This window comes from Rhipicephalus sanguineus, chromosome 8 (genome assembly GCF_013339695.2).
Source record: "Rhipicephalus sanguineus isolate Rsan-2018 chromosome 8, BIME_Rsan_1.4, whole genome shotgun sequence".
NCBI classification, from domain to species: Eukaryota; Metazoa; Arthropoda; class Arachnida; order Ixodida; family Ixodidae; genus Rhipicephalus; species Rhipicephalus sanguineus.
In genome coordinates, this window is record NC_051183.1 from 59,607,013 (window position 1) to 59,630,995 (window position 23,983).

Below are 23,983 nucleotides of genomic sequence, written 5' to 3' on the forward strand. Positions count from 1 at the left end.
CCGCATGACAGAGGCATCATATACACCACTTCTGCACCACAACAAATATTGGTGCTTCTGCTTCTACAAGTGTTTCTTCCTGTATTCCGCGCTATACAATTCCATGCGTTATAAATCCAGAACAACTAGACCGACCTTCCGTTTCGTTGTCTGCAAGTACAGTTGTTAAGTGCCCGCTACACCATAATTCTTCCTTTTCCGAACAAGCGAAGGGCTCACTACGCATCCGTAAGTCAATCTAGGCAGCTGCTAACTTTTTTGTTGCTTTTGGAGCTGATGCTGATTGCATATGCCTCAGCGCTTTATAATGGGTGAGATTTTAAAACGCCCACTCGTTGCGCAATTCACATGTTTTCACGCCTCGCGCGATCCTATGCTTCGGCCGCGCATTATTACATGCGTTAAGGAGACTCCTTCCACTACGTGACATTCATATAGTGTATTTTTCTGAAACAGATTCAAGGAACAGGGGGCTGTGTGGTAGAACACCTGCTTACCACGCAGGCGGCCTGTGTTGCATGTGTTGCATTCTCACTCGAGACAAATATTTTTATTACCTATTTTGTTTGCATGTTGCAAGATTTTTCGGTCATGGAGAAGACGATGATTTTTCGCTCAAAACCAACGACATCGACGCCGACACCGGAATTTCTGCGAAACGAGCGCTATAACGCATCGCCTTGTTGACAGCAAGGACCCAACGCTTTGCATCACGTTGACGTCCTTTCTTCTAAAGGAAACAAAACTCCCGAGAACAATGAATTGGAAAAAAAAAGGTTTCTTTGCCAAGGAGCATCTACTGAAAACATGCGCAGCAGGCTTTCAAACACATTCGTTGCAAAAAGCGCTATCTCGAGCCGAGCAGATGTCTTGTGCACGGTGTTGGCGCTGCAATTGGCACACGGGCTGTTCCTTTCAAAATTGAAGGAATGCGGCCGTTTTACAAAAGCAGGCTATGATGAAGTAGCATGCAGTAGTGCGCGACTTCGTCACACTTCACCAAATTGGGTTTCTGCACCAGAATGGAGAGCGGACGCAATTTTGCTGCGAAATGATGTCAATGAAACTCCACACGTGGTCCTGAGATATCAAACCTGGCCTTGGAAAGCCTGGGTAAATTGTTTAATTAAGCGCAAAAAACGCCGTAAATGCTGTAAAAGCTGTAGCACAGTCCTAGATACCTCCATAATTGCGGGTTTTGCTAGCTATCCTCGCACAAACACCACTACTTTCGCGCAATCACCAAACGTCGTAGCTGAATATGCTTACACCGCGAGTATGCCTGATAAGCAACCAATATCTTTATTTACAGCGAAGATGTCTTTGTATACCCTGTGCCATTGACGTCGTAGTAATAGCAGTAATACTTCTTCCCACACGATCATGCACGCCTATGATCGTGTGGGAAAAATTGGGGGACGCTTAAGCTTCGCCTTTAAGAGTTGAACGCGATAGCGATATCCTGCCCCTAGTGCACACTTCGAGTGAGTGAGTCAGAACTTTATTTTGGTCCAAAAGTGGCAGAAGCTGAACGCGACTGGAGGTCCCGCTAGCTCAGCCAGGTGGCTCCACCCAGGAAGGTGCCGGAAGCTGGAGCCTCTCGGCGATGTCCCGGGCCCTCTGGACTGCCAGGAGTTGTTTGTTGAGCTCTATGCTGCGCATGGCAGCCTCCCAGGAGGGTTTGTCCGATAATCCTGACCCCGAATTAAAGGGGCACAGCCAGAGCATGTGTTCGAAATTACAGTGCTCGTGATTACAGTGCTGACAGTGAGGTGAAAAGTCTGGATCGATTCTGTTTAGCATGGCTGGAGTGATGTACGTTTTTGTCTGTAGTTGTCGTAGTGTGACCGCTTGCGCTTTATTGAATTTAGGGTGTGGAGGGGGGAAGAGCCTGCGCCCTAGTTTGTGAGCTGAGGTGATTTCGTGGAACGATATTAATGGATCCTTGAAGTCCATGCATCTCCGTTCCCGTCCCGTCTGAGATGGCCGGTCACCGCCGCGGGTAGCTAGTTCACGCGCTAGCTGGTGAGCCCTCTCGTTAGGGTTGCCGGTTGGGGAGGATGAGATGTCACCCATGTGGGCCGGGAACCATATGATGTGCGTTAGAGGATCTTCCCCTTCGTTAGCCTCAGCAGTCGTCTTATTAACAATGCTTGCGGCTGCGGCGGAGACGAAGCCGGATGAAAATGACCTGATGGCAGTTCGTGAGTCTGAAAAGATGGTGACGTCCCTTCTTCGTTCTTGCAGAGCTACCGCGATAGCCAGTTCCTCGGCTTCGTGAGTGAAGCCGGTGACCACCGTGGCCGCGTTAACTAGTGATCCCTTGGCATTGACGACTGTGACGACATACGCGTCCTTCTTCCAGTATTTGGCTGCATCAACAAAGAGGGCGGTTGAGCTGGAATCGATCTTCCCCAGGATGGCCTCGGCTCTTGCTTTTCTTCGCCCTTCATTGTGTACAGGATGGATGTTCCTGGGGACCGGGTCGACGCATATAGCCCCTCTTATCGCCGAGGAGATCTTGTCTTTCTCGGGAGGCATGAACAGGGGTTGCAGCCCTGCCTCCAGGAGGATCCTGGTGCCTGCTTTTGTGAGGGACAATCGACAAATTTGAGCGGTTCGTTGAGCTTCAAAGAGCTCCGTTGCTGTGTTGTGCAGTCCGAGCTGCAATAGCCGCTCCGTGTTGGTGCTTTTTGGAAGATTAAGAACCCGTTTAACCCCTGTCCTGATAAGGGCATCAATTTTATTGAGCTCCATCTTCTTCAGTTTCAAGAAAGGGGCAGTGTAGATAATGTGGCTGATGAGGAACGCATGGAAGGCTTTCATGAGATTGTCCTCTTTAAGCCCTTTCCTCTTGTTGGCAACTCTGGAGATGACCCTGGTGAAGCTGTGAGTACTTTTCTCGATACGTCTGAGTGCGTCAGTGTTGTTATTGCTGTACTTTCCAATTGTCATGCCAAGAACCTTGATTGAGTCGCAGATGGGGATTGTTTTTCCGCTTTTGGACCGCAGGCAAATAGACGCCCCGTCGAACTCCGGCCCCCGTCTCGGGAAACGCTTGTGGAGGAGGAGTTCGGACTTGCTAGGTGACAGCTGTAGCCCCGTGCTGGCCAGAAAGTCTTCCGTGACGTCGAGTGCCCGTTGTAGGTTTCCCTCCAGCTTGCCAAGACCATATGGCGATGTCGCCCGCGTATATTACGTGGCCGATTCCCGGAACGTCGGTGAGCCGCTTGGATAGGTTGTGCATTGCAATATTAAATAAAAGCGGGGACAACACCGACCCTTGCGGTGTGCCCATGTTACCCAGTGTGTATTCTTTGCTCTTGATTTGGCCAATATGAACTGTAGCCTTTCTATCTGCCAGAAAAGACTTAACAAAGGTGTGAAACTTTTCGCCAAGGCTCAAGTTGGAAATTTCATTCAGAATATGCTCATGCCTGACCGTGTCAAAGGCTTTTGTCAGGTCGAGCGCCAGTATCCCTTTAATGTCCAGAGATGTGCTGTCAATTATGGCACTCTTAATGAGGAGCATGGCGTCTTGTGTGGACAAAGATTTCCGGAAGCCCACCATGTTGTGGCGAAAGAGGCCTTCGTCCTCAATGTGCTCGCTAATTCGGTTATGAATGGCATGTTCAGCTACTTTTCCGAGGCATGAAGTGAGCGATATCGGTCGCAAATTCTCTGCTTGAAGGGACTTTCCCGGTTTGGGTATGAATACGACCTTGGCTGTTCTCCACTCCTCGGGGACTTGGCCATCGGACCACACACTTCGAACACTACGAGTGTTGAACAGAATGCGCGCACTAAGGTGTGTGCCTTATGTAATGGGTAGCATGCTTTAAACCAGGAGAAATGCGCGAGAAACTTTTTCGAAGTTGCGATGCACCCACTACGTGGTCTTAAAGGAATACGCGCAGTAATGTGTGTTCTTTTTGTAATGGGTGGCTGTCTTTAAACCACCAAGTCGTTATGATAGTGACATGGTGTGACGCCCGATGGCAACGTACGCTTGTACCACGCAATACTACTGCGATATTACATCTCGTACTGTGACACCCGTATACAGGACGCGTATTTTTGGGAAGCATGAAAGTTAGTTTCAGTGGAACTCCAAGCAGAGGCATGGCTGTGTGGTTGAACACCTGCTTGCCACGCAGACGGCCTGGGTTCGATTCTCACTCGGACCCAACATTTTTATTATTTATTTTATTTTCAGCTTTTTCGATTTTTCGGTCACGGACAAGATGATGATTTTTCGCTCACAACCAACGGCGCCGACGCCGACGGCGGAATTTCTGCGACACGAGCTCTTTAACGCTATCGCGTTAAAAGTCCGACAGACCGCACACTTTCTAGGAGTCGGTGTCATGCGAATAAATAAGCCAGTAGCAACATATAACGTATTTTTTAATGCTACGAGCTAAGTGAATTGGATGGACGTCTCGATGCACTTTAATTAGATATACGCGTATAGTGGGCTTATTAAACACGTCGGCTACAGTGACGCTTATATTCCGACATAACGTCAGCATGCACTTTAAGGCGTAGACGTTGGTTTTACCGACACGTAGTGCACACTATGGCTCGATAATGTGCATATCAAATGTAGTGGTTCTCGGCGTAATTCCTTCCATTACCGATCCACGGTTTACTATAGATTACGGAGTGATAGCTGTACATATGTAATGTTTATTAGATTAATATCAAAGCGGAAAGCCGATGCAATCGCAACTGACATTGCCCCGGAAAGTCTGTACAGGGTTGTTCCCCGACGCAGTTTCAAGCACTGGCGCGGCGTTGTTACAGAACTTGACTGATACTTGACTGTCACGCAGATTGCCTGGGTTTCATTCTACGTGGAACGATAATCGCTATTCTTTGCGCATATTTGGTTTTTCGCTCACCGACAATGCCCCCGAGGCAGGCGCCACAATTTCTGTGACACGGGTTCCTCAACGCTTTAGCGTTGAGATTTCAAAGACCTTTTAGCTGTAGCTGAGTTCACATAGCCTATAAATTACGTGTGGCGCATACATGCATTCCCATGGCCATCGTAAGCGTTTATGGGGCATACCTTACTTGAAAGGATCTCTTCACGGACGTGACAGCCATGTTCTGTCATTCATATCATGACCGAGTAATCGTGTTTCATATAAACTATGTCCGCCTATGCCAATATTGGTATGTATCGAATAGCGCTGGGCAGTACCCAAGGTACATGTATCCTAGATACTATCTTATACCAGTGTCAAACGAGGCACCGCTGATCGCGATTAAGCCACATCGGGATCACATCTCCTAACAATGATTGGCTCTTTTCCAAATCTTGCTGAACAAAATTAATCACGATCAAACAAATTTTACCCGGATCAGGCCCTATCGCGATCAAAGGTGACCGCGTGACAACGGTAATAAATACTGTTAGGGTATTTTGTATCTGTATCGCGATAAGCCTCGAAAGGGCGTACCTGTGGCTGTGTTTCCGATACATTCACCAATGTATCGTGTATCTTAAGATACATGATACTGCTATAGATAAAAACAACGCCGTGTAGAAGAAAAACGTGGCTGAACTTTGCTTCTCAAGCCGAAACTGCTGCCACTAGGCCACGTGAATAATACTGAAGACTGTGAGTTTTCCTTATCTTCCTGCCAGAGTCCTCCAGCGGAAGCAGGCGACGAGGTCTGCACGTCCGTATTGAAGGAGGAGAGTCAAGTGGTGGAGCTCGAGCGATCTCGAGAAAAACATGCTCGCGAACGTTTACGCGCGGCCAGCTATCTTGATTTATCGATATTTTTTTGTCTTTTATTGCGATAGCAATTATATGGACAGCCTCGGCTGGATTTTGCCGTCGCCGTCGCCGCCGTCATGCACCGTATATGTATAAGTATGTATACACATGTATAAAAGCCCCAAAGAAAAATAATTCAGAAAAATGCTTCCGAAGCGCGGAATCGAACCAGGGACCTCTTGCTCCGCAGCGAGTGGCGCTATCCACTACGCCACGAAACGCAGATCCTCCACGTAGCTAACGGCGAGAGTTATATACACACCCTTTACCGCTGTGCGGACTCAGAGACGGCAGGCGATAATAAGAGTTTCTTCATTACCAGCGAGGTGGCGCTAGAAGCGCGACGGGCGCATTTAAAAGTCGTTGGCGAGCTCGCTCGCTTCTTCTTATATTTGCGCAGGCAGAACCTTGCCCTTCCGCTGTCTGCTCGCGCGGTCTTCTCATGGTGAGGGGAAGAGGAATGTTTCAAGCTTTCACCGTGATGTCCGCGCTCATGTTACGGAGCGTACGAAAGTCACTCGAGCTCAAGGGACGCCGCTAAACGAACAAACAGAAGATGAGCTCGAACTATAAAGTGTCACAGCTCGACACTTGAAGCACGCTAGTTTCCTTCGCTGCTTCGGCCGCCTTTGCAACAGGAGCGCTGTTCAAACTGAGAGTATTCATTGGCGAGCCTCACTTCGTATAGGATTAATTTCTTGCTAACGCATTCATTGCTTCGCCCTTGCGGCGAAACTGTGACTTTTTATTTGAGTCGGTGCCATGACCCTTCCTCGCAAATACTGTACTGTTCTGCGCACTCGAATTCATACAGGGTGTTTCGCGCAATCTATAATTAATTCGTCTGTTTAGTCGTCATAGAAGATTCTCTTGCGTGGTGCGTCGTTACGAACTCTGAATATTGCAAGAATGTAGTTGCTTTGCGTCTCGCGGTTTTTACGCAAAAGCAAGTTGAAAAATCTCGTGGATGTAAGCTTCACTTAACATAACTGATACTGACTTATATGCAAATGAGATGCTAACAATCATCTCACCACCGGCGGCGATGCTAGGTGCAATAGAAGAGGTAGTTATGTAACAGAATATATCTTTCCGTAGTGTGTTTTGTTCTTCCTGCGAAGTTATTCAAGGACATCTTTTACTGCGAAAGCTGTTAAGAGATGACAACAAGGGCCGTTTTTGGCGCCGCCGCCGCCGCTGTCCGTAAGCACTATCGCGCGAAATAAGAAAAATAAACGAAATAAGAAAAAAATATCCAGAATGGAACGAGATTCGAACCTGGGCCCTCTGCGTAGGAGCCGAGTACTCTAACTAAGCGCCATGCCGCTGCTTGAAACTGCTTCATAAAAAGACAATATACAGGCTTCATATCGGGAAGGAACCACAACACAATATGTAATGTAGTGCCGTAGGAGAGTAAAGTAACAACCAGGCGTCACACAACGCGAATCCTCTAACCAGGCGTCACACAATGTGAATTGCGCAACGAGTGGGTTGTTGGATGCTTCCAACCCATTACAAAGGCCTCTGCCATAATTCTTCAGCGTCATCAGCCACAACATCAACAAAGTGCACATAATGCCTTACAGGTGTCAAGCGGGTATCACGGTTCTTTTCTCTGCAGATTGACGAAAAATGGCATAGTGGCTGCTAATCCACTTCCCAAAAATTATGATGATTTTTAGCGTAGTGGGTTCCTCGCAAGTGAACTTCTGTTGGGTGCCAATGAAGCCCATAAGGCTCCCATGATCTATTTCGTCAGGGTCTCAATAAACGAGTGCAGTTATCTCCTCGAAATCTCAATATTATGTTACGCATATTAGAAAATTTGCAGGTAAATATTTACTGGAGTCTGGGTAATATAGACTTACCACGTTTGAATTTTTCACGTCTAGCAAATATTTTATATAAACTTTCTGGATAGTTTTCGGCACCCTACTGTTAAATTGGAGCAATATGAGCCGTTCATTTGTCAAAATATATAAAATTTTAAGGAACGAAAAATGGGGGCTACAAGGCATGTTTTGCACATTTCTCATGGTGCAGACAAAAAGTGTGCACCATACAATAAAACTAATTATAGATTTGAAATCAGCAGACTTAAAACAAGTGTCTTCGAATATTTAAAGAAGGTGTCTTCGAGTAGCATCTCTTTTTAAATGGCAATAGTGTGAGCAGCAGTGGTATCCTGTGACGTTTTGTGTAACTACAATACATGTCAACGAAAACAAGCTTTTTTCGCACGGGTAAGCGGGCTTTCTGATCATTAGGGACCACATTTTAGGGAAATGCGTATTTGCTCATTGCGGTCCTAACTACCCACTTTCATATGTGCGCATGAATTGTAGGTTAAGATGGGCTTTTGTAGTGTTTTTATAGCGCCTGTTATAACCTATTTTTGGCGTTTCTGCCTAAATGCCTAAAATGCCTACAAACGCCTATTTTGATAATCGTGGCATCTACGAACACTATTTAGCCTCAAGTTTCGCTTTCGAGTGCAGTTTGAAACCGTTGTTCTTGTTACCAGCCAACAGTGACTGTTCGGAACACTGTAAACCAAGTTCTCTGGTTCAGCCAACGTCCCGAAACCACCGCGAGCAGCAGCGAAATCTGTCGCGCCAGGGAGTATACGCCGCCGCGTTGACATGGCTCGAGCGGTTATTGTATGCGAAACCGCAAAGAGCAAATGGAGACGGAAAAATGTGGTGTACACGCGGATTTTGTTTTGTTTTTAATTTGCCTTTTATGGCATTCACCGACAGCAGAGTAATCGTCCCTGAGCGATTGGACCCGGCCAAAACGAGGCATCCCTCCTATCTGGACTTTTAACGGTCTGACCATCTGCTCTTGCGCTGCCCTTCTCCGCCATGCGGCAAAGAAGAGGATCCAGATTGTGTTGATTCGACTGTCGACACTCGGCTCACCACGCCACAAAATAAACGGAGAAACCGTGTTCTGCGAAACGTGATGGAGAAAGGACAATTATCCGGCTATGTTCAACGGCTGTCGCCTTTGTGTCATCGTAAACAACAGCATTTTTCGATTTCCTGGTCGCTTGCATTTCTGTAAAAATTTATTGTGCCTATATTTATGAAGTTGGATTTCTCATGGCGTGTTCTGCCTGCATATTTTTCGCGTAAAACGCGTGTTAATAATGCCTAAATATCCGGTATCTAGTCATCGTGAGTGCAAGAAATAAGAGCAATGAAAAAAAGCAAATTACTCACGCAGTAAACTCAAGCACTTAGGCGGAGTGACAGCTTCCCTCACCAGTAGGAGCTTTCTACTCACGGTCGCCAGTGGTTTAGAGTCATATGTGCACGTCTTGAACGACAATTTGTTAGCTTCTAGAAATATTTTATTATGGACAAGGCAGAGTCCGAAGGTTTAATGGAAAAAAAAAACAAAAAGAGCAGAGATTGCCGCACCGCCACAATGTGCTAGCTTATTTCGCTTCCGGGGTAGCGTACAGCACGAAGGTTCACTGTGCGCAAAGCTTGTGTTGAATTCAGGCATTTCGAATAGAAACAATGCCACCTAAACAAACTTTATTTCAGAAGTTAGTGCGTAAAATGCGTAATATACAGAACTGCGTCATGCATATGTATATGCCAATAAAATGAAGATATTAATATCGGGATTCTTCCTGAACAAGTTAAACAGCTGCCTGAACAAAAATGCGGCAAGCAATTTGTATGGATGGATGGAAAAACTTTATTTCGTCAGAAAACAGTTGGGGACGATTCCGTGTTAGATGGCCATCAACCCAAGGTTGACGGCGACCTGTGTGGCCCACTCCACGACCCTTATCTGGACGACTGGGTCTGAGCTGGTCAACACGGCCTCCCACTGCTCGAGAGAGGGATCACGCATAATATCCGCCGGTGGCGGCACCATGCTACATTCCCACAGTATATGGTCATAACTTGCCACTGCCTGGCACCATTTGCATTGTGGCTTAATCTCCTCCGGGTATATTTTGCTCAACACGTATGGGTTGGGAAAAGATCGCGTCTGCAGTTTTCTCCAGACGCATTCCTGCGCCTTGGTCAACCGCTTGTGCGGGGGCGGATAAAGCCTACGCTCTAGTTTATAATGATTGGTGATGTCGTGAAAGGACACCAGCCCATCTCTCGCGGATCTCCCCGGAATGGGCGGCTCACCTGCCCGGCTGACGAAACCTCGAGCATTCAGGTGAGCCGCCTCGTTCCCAGGGTTTCCAGAGTGTGCTGGTACCCAGACAAGTTCTATTTCCCGAATTTCTTGCCCCGCGGCTCGGTGCAGTAGTCGTGCGGCGGTGACCGATATTCTGCCCCTCGCCAGATTTCGAATGGCTCTCATGCTCTCAGCCCAAGTCCGAGCTCTTTGTGGTTCGGGACATGCAAGCAATTTGTAAATCTGATGGCGTTATTTCCATCTCTTTAAAATAATATCCGAAAACCGAGATCTCCAATGTACCCAGCCCCACAGGAAATATAACCTGCGTTAAATGCGTTAACATACATATTTATAAAGAGGTATAGAGGCTGGATATTTCGGAGCCAGCTTGGCTAACACTCATGCGTCGGACGTGTTTTTATATGCAGGGATGGCTGTACATCTGTAGGAAACGTTTGCGCTAGATGCATCCAATGCTTCGCCCCCTATACGAAATGAAAACAGATTTAAAGATCTCATGCTCGAGTACAGAGGCTTAACTTGAGATATTTTGGAGGTTCACGGCAGTTAGCGTTCGCGCGGTTCACATACTTTCTAAAAAAAATAGAGGAGCAGTTACCTATAGGGCACACGACGCCAAATTCCCGCTTTTTACTGATGAGCCCAGACAAGCCTGCAGATCTGAGGAAGCCTAGTAGCGCTTATACGGCCGTCTGCTGCGACGTTAAGTGTGGACGATGGCCTGGATGATGGTCAAGCAGGGATTCCCGTTCATAGGGTTCCCAGTGCTCCGTTTACAAAACTCTCGATGGCGTCAATATCAGAGGTAAGCATGTAGCGTTTCAAAACTTTTCACAACACTGTATTGTGCCCGGCGGTGCTAAAACATTTTAATTCATCCTTTGATTTCGCGTACTAGTTCAGTGGCGAGGTGGCTGACACCTTCCGCATAGTCTGGGCGTGCCATACAGACCCATTCATCTCCCCGAACCTCAAACCGACGAGAGGGGACTGCAGGGCGGTCCTGCTCGGCTGTAAGGACCTCAATGCCCAAAAGGCCCTGGTTCAACGGACGCGGGCGGCGTTGCTTGCCAATGGAACCTTGGAATATGGTCTCTACCTAGTACTGCGAGGGGAGGATGCTAAGGCCCTAAGCCAATAATCTCTCTGTAACCATTTAATGGCCACCACCCGCCACGAGAATAACCTTATTCGGGAGATTTGCAAACTCGGTGTGCATCATGCCCGCTACGCTTTGTGCGCTTCTTCGACTTCCTGCTTGTTGCGAAACTTCAGATACGTGTCGTATGCAGTGAGTTCCATCGGGTTGTTTTCCCTTTAATATGTAGCGACCAAGCGCCGGTGAAGTGCAGGTTAGGAAATATATCGTGCCCTCTGAGAGGCAGTGGTGTCCTCTCTCGGACGGCGTGTCCGAAGCATTTTTAGTGACGTTATGTGAATAATAGCGATTACTTCTTGGTTATTCCTGTTAATTATATTATTTTAGACATTCTTCGTTTAATATAGGCCGGTGTTGAGCATTTCTAGCCATGTTCGAGGCCTGTATTGAGCGCCTAATTGTGAGCGTGACCACGCCAGATGAGACCTATGGATAGACAACAAGCCGGGCCCCTGAAGTGCCACGCACTTAAAATTGGCGCTCGAGCCTGAATCGAGTCCAGACATTCTGCATGATAGTCAAGTATTTTAACACAGAGCTACATCAGTGCTTATACTTTCTTAGCATAAAGGCCCTATCCAAGCGTCATTTCACGGCAACACAAATTGTGGCTTCCATGTTGGCCATCTACATTTATGACAATGTAAAAAACGTTCACTACGAAGTAACAGTTAACCATTGCTCGAATGTGTCAGCGACCACTACTTATTATGTTCACATCATCCAACTGCAGCGTGCATTTCTTTGCGATAATAGTGAAATCGCTTTAATGCGAATGCCCACCTATCGCCGGACCATTAGCTGCCCTTCACTTGCCAGTTTAGTCGATCTGGCTCCCAAGCCAAGGATAGGCGCATTACTAAATTTACCAGATAAATCGGCCTCGTACAATTGACTCGAAGTACGGCATAGCGTGCTATTCGCGACGGCTTCGCATGAAATCGATTCTCACAATGCGTGGGATTTGCTGCAATGTTTTCTGCTTGCATGCTTAACATTAAAAGCCAGAAAGATTTGAGGCTTTATGGCTTGGCTTGGTGAACTGCAGAGAAGAATACACTGCACCATCAAGCTACGGCTTAAGTAGGCGTAAAGTTAGTTTGGGACTATTTCTCCAGAGCGTGAAAAAATAAAGAATGCCGGCGCTTCAGAAAAGGACTTTTGTGCAGCATTAGGCATCACAACATATTTCTCTAGCGGACAAATAATGGTAGGCACGTTTTTCTAGTATGTAATATTTCTGAGCATGGAGTTGTTTTTTAGATGTCGGGATATCCTTGTTGAATAGGGTGATGTCATTGACGCTATTTATTTAGTATGCCTATTGTGTTTCTATTCAGCGACATATGCGTACTTGTTTTTCGACACACAGAAGTCGAAAACATTTGCTGTTTTCACTTAACATCTGCAGCCTGGACAACAGCAGTGCATTCGTTTAGAGCTTGTTACAGTGACATAACTGGTATGAGATGCAATTACAGTTTCATGTGGAGAACATGAAGCCAGCAGACTTATTATTTAATACGCTGAAAGAGCTGTAGTCAGCGATAGAGGACTTGAGGGATGACCGCATGTGGCAACTGTTTTTCAGCTAGAAATGTAATTTTTGCCTGTACTCAGCAGCATATGGGCAGTATTGCGTTGTTACATAACACTTTTCAGACTGCCGGCGCAAGGTCAGATCTAAAACGAATAATCGATGGTGTTGACCGGAAAGGAAAGCGTAGGCTGCAAGGATAGCGAAGGTCAGAGATTTCCTAGAATCAGGAGAACCGACACCTGGAATTGAACCGAGACTATCTCCGTGACACCGTTTTGAAAAACAAGCCAGAATTCACTCCGCTGCAAATACGTCACCACTCAAATTGGACCAGTCGTTTTCGAATGCCCTCTACGACGTGACGACATGCCCTTCATCCTGAAGTGAACATCAAAACTATTGCATAATTTACCTTAGTAATAATCAACAATTAGGCGGAATAAAAAATATCATAACGAGCGACACATGACGGTAAACCATACGCCATTCATTTCATTCAGTCGCGGTTACCTACTTTTTACATATTTTGTCTAGTTGCCTGAAACACCCTGTATACTTATTCACGATTACTTTCAGTTATGGGACCCCCTTGCGATCCCGGAGAAGAAACGATCTGTTAAAAGATTGCACGTTAGTGATTATGTTGCTAACCAACGCTTTGCGCCTGCAGATAAGTAGAATATCGCCCGTTTAACTAATACTCCACTCACCCAGGTAACTCGTCTCACAGACAGACAGACAGACAGACAGACAGACAGACAGACAGACAGACAGACAGACAGACAGACAGACAGACAGACAGACAGACAGACAGACAGACAGACAGACAGACAGACAGACAGACAGACAGACAGACAGACAGACAGACAGACAGACAGACAGACAGACAGACAGACAGACAGACAGACAGACAGACAGACAGACAGACAGACAGACAATGAACTTTATTTGATCCTGAGGAGCTTTCGCGGGAACCCCTATCGGAAATCCGCGGAAGCCGCTGGCCGCGTACAAGTCGGGGCTGGGACACCGTGATGTTCCGCCCTTTCTTGGCCCTCTGGATTGCCTGGATTTGTGCCTGAAGCGAAGGGCTCCGGAGTGCCTATTACGTCTGCTTCGCTGGATAGAGGGCCGTTAGGTAACGCGGGGCATTGCCAAAGCACGTGCGATAAGAAAGAATAAATCTCATTACAGCATGGACAGCTTGAGCCAACATCTGTGGAGATACGAGTGAGAAAGCCACTCGAGGGGAACGAGCCCGTCAGGAGCATTCTAAGTGTAGTTGACTGAGACCTAGCTAACTTCGGGTGAGGAAGAGGATAGGCCCCTCCACTAAGCCGATAGTGAGAGGTGAGTTTCAGTTTTATTCCAGAGTTCGCGACTTGCTCAGCTGACGCCTGGCCAGTACGCAAGCGCGTCGAGATTCCAAGACAGGATCCTCGGGAACAAGAAGGCTTATGTTCGGAATCACCATAACATCTCTGGAAATATTACGTGCGCCTCAAACTACCAGTGTGTTGTCGAATTTCGCTATCATAACAGCCGTCACCACGAGGGCTCGAACTTCTGCGCGCCGTCGAGCTTACCTTCACACAGTGCCATAATACCGGTGCCGCAGGGATACTATTGAACGCGATCAGGGCCCAATGCGGATTGAGTTTGTCGTGAACGTTAGCCAAATCGCCATTAAAATTTACCATGCAGCAGTACCTCCGACTATGTCACGATCAAACCAGTGATCAAATGTGCTTGTGTCAGCCTGTCGGCACTGTCGGGTAGAGTGACCTAGAATACTGGTAGAATACTGCTGCTCCGCGCCGCTGCTGCACCGGAACCGTGGGCTTCCTTCACTCCGGAAGTGAGGGGAAAGCGAGGGGCGTCTGCTACGATCTGGGACTGTTTGAGTTGAGTTTCCTCACAAGGCACCTTAAGTCTATATAACTTCAATATTGGGATGCGGCATTGAGCTTACCCATCATTATGGGTTGCGTTAGTGCTGGGGCAGCAAGAGAATGCAAGAACTCCCGTATCAGACGGCATGAGCGTGGTCTATGGTATTGTGCTAGAGTTCGCAAACGGCGAAGTGAAGAGTCCGACGGAATCCCGTCTGGTCGGGGACAAATATGTTGCAATAAAACAAAAACGCCGATCAAGGTAAAATGCACAAGAAATAAAAAAATACGTCGTCTTTTTTATTTTTGTGTATTTTACCTTGGTCGGCGTTTTTGTTATATTCCATCAGCTTACCTATCTTTAAGCGCTGTCTGAGCGCTGGACCAGCAAGAAAATGCAAAGACTACTGTGTGGAACGGCATCAGTGTGATCTATGTTCCGGCGCTAGAGTTCGGGAACGGTAATATGGTATGAGCAGTGGGCGCGAAAAAACACGCAAAATCAACACGCACATGGGAAGAACGAAAACAAGCTTTTTCGCATGGGTAAGCGGGCAATCTCATCATCCGATACCGAATTTTAGGCAAACGCCTATTTTAGGGAAATGCCTAGAGGTGGCTGCGGGCCCCTGTCAAGTGGCTTGTTTTCAAGCAACTTTTACCCGCAGTCTCCTCCATCGCTGATGAAAATAAAGAAGTTATTATTACTGTTTCTTGCGCTCCTATCACTCCACTTTTATATATGCGCATATATATTAAAGGTTAAGAAGGGCTCCTTTTATCGTGTTTTGATGGCGCCTATTAAAGCCTATTTTCGGCGTTTCAACCTAAATGCCATCAAATACCTATTTTAATAATCGGGGCCTCTATGAACACAATCTAACCTCAAGTTTCGCTTTCGAGTGCAGTCCGTTATTCATGTTACCAAGCAACAGTGACTGTTCGGAACTCTATGGAATTCAACCAAGTTCTCTAGTTCAGCCAACGTCAGGAAAACAACCGCTAGCATCAGTGGAAGCGAACGCGCCACCGAGCATACGCCGCCGCGCTGACATGGCGCGAGCGGTTTGCGTATGCGAAAGCGCAGAGAGCAAAGTAAGACAGAAAAGATGTGGTGTTCACGGAGGTTTTGTTTCGTTTGTAATTTGCTTTTTGAGATGTCAACCGACAGGGGAGGAATAGTCCCTAAGGAATTTGACCCGGGCTATCGGAGGCATCTCGTCTATCTGGTCGTTTAGCGGTCTGGCGATTCTGCTCTGGCGCTGCCCTTCTCAGCCATTTCGTAAGGAAGAAGACCCACATTGTTTTGATTCGACTGTCGACACTCGACTCACCACGCCACATAATACACGAAGAGACCGTGTTCTGCGAAACGTGCGAAAAAAAAAAAAACAATTGCCCGGCTATGCCCAACTGTTGGCGCCATTGTGTCATCGTAAGCAATGGCATTTCTTGATTTCTTGTTGTCTATACAGGTCGCGCACGTCCTTGTTTTGAATGTATTTGAGTTTATATAAAAAATTATTGTGCCCATATTTTCGATGTTTGTGGCCTTGAGCGGTGTTTTGCCTGCACCTATTTGACGCGTAAAAAGCGTTTTTTTGTAATGCCGAAAAATCCGGCCTCTAGTCAACGTGAAAGCAAGAAATAAGAGTAATGAAAGAAAGTAAATTATTCGCCCAGTCATCTCAAAAAATTACGCGCAGTGACAGCTTCGCTCACCATTACGAGCTTTTTACTGACGGTCTCCAGTGGTTTACAGCCATATGCGCACGTCCTTGTTCGACAATTTGTTAGCCTCGACAACTATTTTATATTGAGAGAGCACAGTACGAAGGCTTAAGTGAAACAAGAGTAAGAGCAGAGATGGCCGTACAGCCGCAACATGTTCAATATTTCACTTCTGAGGTGACGTACAGAAACAAGGTTCACAGTGCGCAAAGCTTGCGTTGAATGCAGACATTTGGAAGAAAAGCAATGCCAGGTAAAGAAATTTTATTTCAGAAGTTTGCGCGTAAAAGGCGTAATATAAAAAAAATTCACAGTTTCGCAGCGACGGCGAAGCAATGAATGCGATAGCAACAAATTGGAACGTAACGCGAAGAACGGAAAGCAGCTCGAAATTGCCAGCGCGTCGCTCGAGCCCAAAGGACGCACGAAAAGAACGCACACAGGACGAGCGCGAACTATCATGCGTCAGATCTCGATACTTGAAGCGCACTGCTGAAACATAAAGCAGGAGGCACGAAACGAACGGTATACACATGACGAGCGTGAACTAAACGTCGCAGTTGTTACCTATTTCTCTTTGAACAGCGCACTCCTTTCGCAAACGCGGCCGCTGCAGCGAGCGAAGTTACCTTCGTACGCTCTGTGACTTCAGCGCGGACATCGCGAGGAAAGCACCTCACGCCCGCGCCCCTTCTTTCCTTGAGATAAGCGCACGAAGGCGACCACGCCCTGTAGGGCAAAGAGCATCGGCGTTCGCAGGAGCGGGGCGGCGACCTTTAAAGCCCAGCGCGCTCCTCGCGCCATCTCGCTGGTAATGAACAAACGCTTATAAGCGCCTGCCGTCTCTGAGTCCTGCCAGTGGTAAAGGGTGTGTATATAACGCTCGCGTTAGCTATGTGGACGATCTGCGTTTCGTGGCGTAGTGGCTAGCGCCACGCGCTGCCGAGCGAGAGGTCCCTGGTTCGATTCCGCGCTTCGGAAGCAATTTTCTGAATTATTTTTCTTTGGGGCTTATATATATATATATATATATATATATATATATATATATATATATATATTGTAGCGAAGCGTTCCTACTGAGTAATGGGTCGTCCTCTCGAGCGCCTTCCAGTGGGTCGTTCTCTTCTCTGAGAGCACGCTCCTCGTGCAGAGAGTCGGCCCCGCTTTGACTGTCGCTGCCGTGCGCCGTCGCTGAGTCCCCGTTAATAAACGTCTTGACAATTTGGTGGAGAGTGCTGTGCCCTTTAAACAACTACGGTCCGCATTCGATGCCCTTGGAGCTTCGATCCCGTACCGTGCCTGCTACCATGACTCAAGACGCCGCCCAGCAAACGCCTCCTCTTGCACCGACGCCATGTCCGGGTGTCCGCCGCATCCGCGACCCTCCTATCTTCACCGGCGCGGATGGCACCGACGTCGAGGACCGGCTCGCGATCTACGAGCGTGTGAGCGTCCCCAATAAATGGGACGAGGCAGGCAAACTGAGCAACCTCGTTTTCTACCTGGCGGGTGTGGCAAGTTTATGGTACAACAACCACGCATCCGATTTCGCTACGTGGTCCGCTTTCAAGACCGCCATCAATCGACGTGTTTGGCCGCCCTGCCGTTCGCAAGCTGCAAGCCGAACAGCGGTTACGTGAACGAGCCCAGCAGTCCGGCGAGTCTTCCACGAGCTACATTGAAGACGTGCTCGACTTGTGCAAGAAAGCCAACGCAACCATGTCTGAGGCCGACAAGATCCGGAACGTCATGAAAGGCATCGACGACGATGCCTTCACCATGCTACTCGCCAAAAACCCTCGCACTGTGGCAGAGATCATCACGCTGTGCCAAAGCTACGAGGAGCTACGCCGGCAGCGGCTGATGACGCGTCGACCTCCATCACGCGACGCCGATCTCGCTGGCTTGTCGGCCGTGTCGGACCACTCCGTCTTACTCGCCGAAATCAAGTCATTCGTGCGGGAGGAAATTGCCCGCCAGTTCTCCTTACTGGCCTTCTCTCACCCGCAGGATGTTGTACAGTCGTCGACCACACTGCTGCCTCCCCTACGCCGGGCTATCGAGCAGGAAATCGCGGAGGTTATGCCGGAATACCACCAGCCCCATCCGGCGTCTGCGCCGCTCAGTTACGCACAAGTTGCAGCCAGGCCGCCCCCAGCGCTCCCTGTGGTGCCCCCGCTAACATACGCTGGAGCCGTCACCAGGCCTCAGGCCTTCGAAGCGAGTGTGCCGGCTGCGTACGCCGACATCGTCCATACGCCCCGACTGCAGCCAACCATGCAGTCGTCATATCAGCAGCCGCCCCGTCCCTCGCGTCCTGCCACGTGGATGGGACCTAGCCCGGCAAACCGATGGCGCACTTCCGACAACCGCCCGATCTGCTTTGCGTGCGGTTGCGCCGGTCACGTAGCCCTCTATTGCAACCGCGTGCAGCCGCCTCGAGTCGGATCAGCCGTCACCAACCAGTCCAGCCGCCCGTATTATGACCCGCTGCCGCCTATGTCACCGACGTCACGCCCAGGTCCATCTACCCGTCGGTCACCGTCCCCACGACGCCGCTCACTGTCACCGATGCGGCCTCGTCCGGTCGCACGAGACCAGGAAAACTAGTCGTCGCAGTCCAAGAGGCAAGGGCTGCGACGCTATCGAACAGCCAAAGCCCTCAGCAAAGCCCATCAAACGTAGTAGACGTGTTTGTAGATGGTGTGCGCACATCGGCCCTTGTAGACACTGGAGCTGCCGTTTCCGTTATGGACGCTAAATTTAACCGACTACTACGAAAAGTGACGACGCCACTTTCCGGGCTCTCCCTCCGTACAGCCAGCGCTCACAGTATTCACCCGACAGCGGTGTGCACAGCCCGTGTCATGATTCAGGACGCTCTATACGCCGTCGAATTCATCATAATTTCCTCATGCTCTCACGACGTCATCCTGGGATGGGATTTTCTCGCCCGTCACGCCGCCGTCATTCGTTGCGCACCAGCCGAAATAGAGCTCTCACCATTCTCAGATTTGACGCCGGCGGACAGTCCACCGGCTGCGACCAAGGTACTCGTCAAAGACAACACCACACTTCCTGCAAACTCGTCAACGGCTGTGTCAGTCTGTTGCACCGGTCTCGCCGACGCCGTTGCACTCCTCTCTCCATCTGACCGCGTCTTCACTAGAAAAGGCTTGTTGGTGCCATTTGCGGCCGTGAAAGTCATTCAGGGCGACACCGACATTTTTGTTACGAACCCATCCCCGTACATTGTTAGGTTGGTGCGGGGGGAATGTCCCGGCAGAGCTGAAGCCCTCGAAGACGCACAAGTTATGGACGCACCGGGTGACACGCACTGCGCCAACTCCCATTCGCTCAGTGCTGTTTCCACATCTGATTCGTCACCCGCTGATTTATTTGGTTCCTCGATTGCTGAACACCTTACGTCGGTCGAGCGTTCCCAGCTTCTATGCCTGTTGGAAGAATTTCGTTCTTCGTTCGATGTAGCGCAAACTTCTCTCGGCCGCACGTCTGCTGTCACGCATCGCATCGACACTGGCGCCCACCCACCACTGCGGCAACGTCCATATCGCGTGTCGCCAACAGAGCGTCGTGTAATTACCGAGCAAGTCGAAGACATGCTTCGCCGCGATGTTATTCGACGCTCAAACAGCCCGTGGGCGTCTCCTGTCGTTCTCGTTGCGAAGAAGGACGGCTCTGTGCGGTTCTGTGTGGACTACCGACGACTCAATAAGATCACCCGTAAGGACGTCTATCCCCTACCTCGAATAGACGATGCCATTGACAGCCTGCAAGGAGCAGAGTTCTTTTCATCGCTCGATTTGCGCTCAGGGTACTGGCAAGTCCCCATGGCTGATGACGCTCGACCGAAGACAGCGTTTGTCACACCCGACGGCTTGTACGAATTCAACGTCATGCCGTTTGGGCTGTGCAATGCGCCCGCGACTTTTGAGCGCATGATGGATACCGTTCTGCGCAACTTGAAATGGCACACGTGCCTATGCTACCTCGACGACGTCGTCGTTTTCGCCCCGGACTTCTCAACACACCTTCAACGCCTGCGGCAGGTTTTGACGCGCTGGAGCGACGCCGGGCTACAACTGAATCTCAAGAAGTGCCGATTTGCAGCACGGCAGCTGACGATACTAGGATACGTGGTGTCCAAGGATGGCATCCTACCAGATCCAGCCAAGCTTCGGGCCGTGACAGAGTTCCCCAAACCTACGTCCGTCAAAGAACTGCCCAGTTTCGTAGGACTATGCTCCTACTTTCGGCGCTTCATCCGAAACTTCGCGACTATCATATCACCGCTGACGAAGCTGCTTGGAAGTAACGGGCCCCTCAATTCGTGGTCGTCAGAATGCGACGACGCTTTCGCAAAGCTCCGTCGTTTGTTGACGTCTCCTCCCATTCTACGCCACTACAACCCTACGGCCCCTACAGAGGTACACACGGACGCCAGCGGTGTTGGCCTCGGTGCTGTCCTTGCGCAGCGCAAACCTGGGTTCCCGGAATATGTTGTCGCATATGCAAGTCGTACGCATACTAAAGCCGAGACCAACTACACCGTCACGGAGAAAGAATGCCTGGCAATCATTTGGGCCCTTACAAAGTTCCGACCTTATTTGTATGGTCGCCCATTTGATGTCATCACCGACCATCATGCACTGTGCTGGTTGTCGTCATTGAAGGATCCCTCAGGTCGTCTTGCCCGTTGGGCACTTCGCCTGCAAGACTACGACATCCGCGTGCTGTACCGCAACGGACGTCAGCATGCTGACGCCGACGCCCTGTCGCGCTCTCCCTTGCCTGACGACAATGCCCACAACACAGCGTCTCACTTTGTCGTTTCTTCCATCGATATTCACACCATCGCTACCGAGCAGCGCAAGGATCAATGGATTGCGTCACTGATAGACTTGCTGACTGATCCATCGGCCACACCATCCACTCGCTTGTGGCGTCGTCAAGCCCACCATTTCGCCGTTCGCGACGACCTGCTCCACCGACGCAATTACAGCGGCGACGGCCGCCAGTGGCTACTAGTAATACCCCGCAGTCTGCGTTATGACATATGCGAGTCGTTCCACTCTGATCCGCAGTGTGCACACCCTGGGGTATCGAAAACCTGCCACCGCATTCGCCAACGTTACTTTTGGCGAGGGATGTACCGCTACGTGGAGAAGTTCGTTCGCTCCTGCATCGATTGTCAGCGCCGCAAAACTTCAACGCACCTGTCGCCAGCAGGTCTGCAACCTCTACCTTGCCCTGACCGACCGTTTGGGCGCGTTGGCATCGATTTATATGGGCCACTTCACCTGACGTCCGCTGGTAACCGCTGGGCCATCATCGCTGTAGACCACCTCACGCGATACGCTGAAACTGCTGCCCTCCCTGCGGTTACAGCGAGCGATGTGGCCTCCTTCCTGCTCCACCGATTCATGCTGCGTCACGGTCCACCCCAGGAGCTGCTCAGTGATCGAGGCCGTGTCTTCTTGTCGGAAGTCGTCGAGGCCATTCTCAAAGAGTGCAACGTTGTTCACCGCAAAACTACTGCTTACCACCCGCAGACGAATGGCCTCACCGAACGCTTCAACTGCACGCTAGGCGACATGCTCTCGATGTACGTCGCCGCCGACCACACGAATTGGGATGTCATTCTGCCCTTCGTCACGTACGCCTACAATACCGCTCCTCAGAGCACTACTGGTTTCTCACCATTTTTCTTATTGTATGGCAGGCACCCGTCGCACACCATTGACACAATTCTTCCCTACAAGCCGGATCGATCTGAATGTGCGCCTATTTCTGCCACAGCCAGACTTGCTGAGGAGTGTCGCGAGCTCTCCAAGACCTTTACTACGCATAGCCAAGAGCGGCAGAAAAGAATTCGCGGTGACACCACCAGTTCTGCGTCCACGTTCCTTCCTGCAGCGCTCGTATGGCTCTCGGTCCCTACCACTGCACCTGGCCTCTCTTCCAAACTACTGCCCAAATACGAAGGCCCCTACCGTGTCGTCGAACGCACATCCCCGGTGAACTACCTCATCGAACCCATCGACCCATCCTCGGACATGCGCCGTCGAGGGCGCGACATTGTCAACGTGGCGCGCTTGAAGCCCTACCATGACCCGCTCATACTGACAAGTTGCTAGGTCGCCAGGCGGCTCCCTTTTCGTAGCCGGGGTAATTGTAGCGAAGCGTTCCTACTGAGTAATGGGTGGTCCTCTCGAGCGCCTTCTAGTGGGTCGTTCTCTTCTCTGAGAGCACGCTCCTCGTGCAGAGAGTCGGCCCCGCTTTGACTGTCGCTGCCGTGCGCCGTCGCTGAGTCCCCGTTAATAAACGTCTTGACAATATATATACATATATATATATATATATATATATATATATATATATATATATATATATATATATATATATATATATACTTATACATATACGGCGCAAGACGGCGACGGGGACAGACAAAAACCAGCCGAGACTGTCCATATAATTGCTATCGCAATAAAATGCTTCATGGATATCTCGACGTCATTAAATTTAAGGTATACATATCCGCATATTTGCTGTACAAGTTAAATAGCTGCCTGACAAAAATGCGGTAACCAAATTGCAAATCTGTAGGTCTTATTTCAACCACTTTAGATTATTGTTCGGACATTGAGGTCCCCCATATACTTAGTCTGAAAAGAAATGCGACATGCGATGACATTCATACTTTAGAAACAGGTAGATATACTGCATATTTCAGAGCCAGCTGGGCTAACACTCATGTGTAAGGCTTGTTTATATCTACAGGGACCGCTTTACATCAGTATGAAACGTCTGCGCGAGATGCGTGCACTGCGTCACTGTACGAAATGAAAACAGATTTAAAGCACTCATTTTCGAGTACAGAGGCTTAACATCAGATATTTTGGGTGTTCGCGGTAGTTAGCGTTCGCGGTTCAGACATAAAAGAAATCATACAAGTATTGCCATATAGGGCACGCGACCGCAATTGCCCGCTTTTTACTGATGAGCACAGACAGGCCAACAGATCTCAGGTAGCTTAGTAGCGCTCGTAGGGCCTTGTTATGTGACGTTATGTGTGGACGGCAGTGTAGTCTCCCTTTAAAATCACCAATTCCCCCGCCCGAGTGCAGTGTAGCATACCGGGTACTGCCATCTGTTTAACCTCCCTGCCTTCCATTTCTCTGTCTTTTGCTCAAATAAAAGTTTGTGAGGTGAGTCCTAGAGGTCGTGCGTGTTCTATTTCCACTTTCCTCTTACGTCATTATTATTACGCTCCAATAAAGTGTACGAATTAACACCCGCTCATTGTTTCAGCTCCATTTCCTGATTTATTTCGGTTCAAGGGAGTCAATTTGCCATTTCTGAAAACTTCGCTAATGTGATTAAATTGTGGTCGTCAATTTTCCGTACAATGCTGGCCGCAGTTCGTTTTGCAGTCCCAGTGCATTAGTGCAGTCCCAGTGTCTGTATTCAGTCACTATAACACTGCTGAAAAAGTATTTCTTTCTGCTTCGACACAGCTGATTTAATGTAGCTTTGCTTTATGATCGAGTTAACGCCGCTTTAAGTTAATCTGTCTGTGTCTGTCTGTCTATTACATGACTTTTAAATGGGAAGCACTTCCTAGGGAACCAAAGGCACTTTGACTGCTTCTACCTATATATCT